This window comes from Lissotriton vulgaris, chromosome 8, assembly GCF_964263255.1.
Source record: "Lissotriton vulgaris chromosome 8, aLisVul1.2, whole genome shotgun sequence".
NCBI lineage: Eukaryota > Metazoa > Chordata > Amphibia > Caudata > Salamandridae > Lissotriton > Lissotriton vulgaris.
Window position 1 is genome coordinate 514,961,587 of NC_141696.1, and position 1,899 is coordinate 514,963,485.

Consider the following 1,899-nt stretch of genomic DNA (forward strand, 5'->3'; position numbering starts at 1 on the left):
ATATGTGGCGTGGTGCCCAGGATGGGGGCCCGCAGGCCTGAGGGGGCCTCACCTTTGCCCAGGAGACCTGATGGAATCCAGGGGCCCCAGGCTTAGTGTCCTGGCCTGCCAGGGGTCTGAGACGGGGTTACGCCAGGCCTGGTAGTCTGCCCCTGCTTGGCTGGATACAAGAGCATCCCCTGTGCCTATGTGTTCGGGAGCTCCGGCTGGGTCCAGGGGCCCTGCTGGGCCCCTGGTCGGGTGCTCCATTTCAGGATACCGTCCCCTGGTCAGCCGCCTGCCAAATGCCTGAAACGGGGATCCAGCCTGCCTGGGGCGAATCCCCAGCTTGGATGGGTTCAGGAGCCTCCCCAACCCGGGCTGTATCCTCGGGCCTGCCCCATGGCAGGGTGCCTGCGACAGGGGCTTGTGTGCCCAGGGATGCTTCTCCTGCGCCTCTGGGTCCAGGGGCCCTACCAGGGCCCGGGTCAGATGCTCCAGCCCTGTGCCCCATCCCCGGCTTGCCACTATGCAAAGGACTGAGACGGGGTTCCATCATGCCCGGGACCCCCACTTGCTTGGCTGGGTTCAATGGCTCTGTCCGGGCCCCTGAGGGCCACAGGGAGGGCAGCCCCTTCACCCCGGGCTCCATCCTTGGGCCTGCTGTGTAGTAGGTTACCCAGGAATGTGTCCCGTGAGCCCGGGGGGGAGCTTCCCCTGCGACTCTCAGCCCGGGAGCCCCAGTGAGTTCCAGGGCTCCCGCCGGGCCCCGGGTTGGGCTCTCCAGCCCTGGTCCCCATCCTCTGGCCTGCTGCACCACCAAGGGCCCAAGACGGGGTTCTGTCAGTCCCGTGCAGACCTCCCCCACTTCGCCTGCTTGTCAAGGTGTCTGCGAGCCCCGGGTCGGAGAGCCTGTCAGCTATCCCCTCACAGCCCCATGGCGGAGGCTCAGCTGGGCCCCCCATGCCTCAGCGCCCACTCGCCCTTTTGTTAGGGCAAAGAGCAACCAGATGGCCGCCCTTTGAGCCTGCCCATCTGGTCACGCCTTTCCGCTCAGCCATCTGGTTGCACCTATCCCCTTGGCCCTTCTCTGGTGGCAGGGTGGCCTGGAAGAGAAAAAGCCAAGTGCCTGCGAGGAGACCCCCGGCTGCTCTTGGTGGGAGGCGTGCGGGATGGGGAGCCGCCTATCTCTTCCCTTCCAGTGCTCCAACCCGGGCAAGGGTGGAATGGGCTACTCACCAGCCTACTGGCACAGCTCAGGCTACCCGGTGACGGACGGCTGACGTGCAGGTGGGGCGACTCTCCCTTGTTGCCAGGTAGCCGGTTTGACCCGGTCCTGTGCATTCGGCCCGAGGGATTTGAAGGCTCGAGAGGTCCCTCCAGGTTACTCCGGTAGGGACCAGCGTCGGTGGGCTACCTGCTCCAGTTGCCCTGGAAGCCCCCCTCGTTTGTTGGGGGAACTCTCAGGGCAAGCGCCTGGTAACGCTTTTTTTCTCCAAACAGTGCAGTCTGACTCCCAGAGAGGAAGCTTTGAACGGGGCACCCAGGCGGTCTCACCTCATGGGCTATGGATCACTCGGCTAACGAGCCGATGAAGAACGCAGCTAGCTGCGAGATTTAGTGTGAAGTGCAGGACACATTGATCATCAACACTTCTAACGCACCTTGCGGCCCCGGGTTGCTCCCGGGGCTACGCCTGTCTGAGGGTCGCTCGATCATCAAGCACCCCGGGGCTTCCCCAGGATGTGGCTGGGGCCATTGCAGCGTTACCTCTGCTTCCCTACGTCCTCCCACAAAGTCAGACCCCCTAATCACCCGTGTCAGGGTCCCTCACTGGGTCCTGTCATGGAGGTACGTCGGTGGCACGCCTAGCCTTGCCTCCCCACCTCTGTCAGGGAGGGAGGGCCGTTGACCGGACCA

The 1,899-nt window shown here is 64.5% G+C and overlaps 1 non-coding gene across 1 annotated transcript; it reads left to right on the top strand.

The window, feature by feature from the left end:
* The first annotated feature begins 1,535 nt into the window (after nucleotides 1-1,535).
* On the top strand, nucleotides 1,536-1,689 carry LOC147697243 (5.8S ribosomal RNA). Its single transcript, XR_015299473.1, has one exon. It is a non-coding gene; the product is annotated as a 5.8S ribosomal RNA (ribosomal RNA).
* The last annotated feature ends 210 nt before the right edge of the window (nucleotides 1,690-1,899 follow it).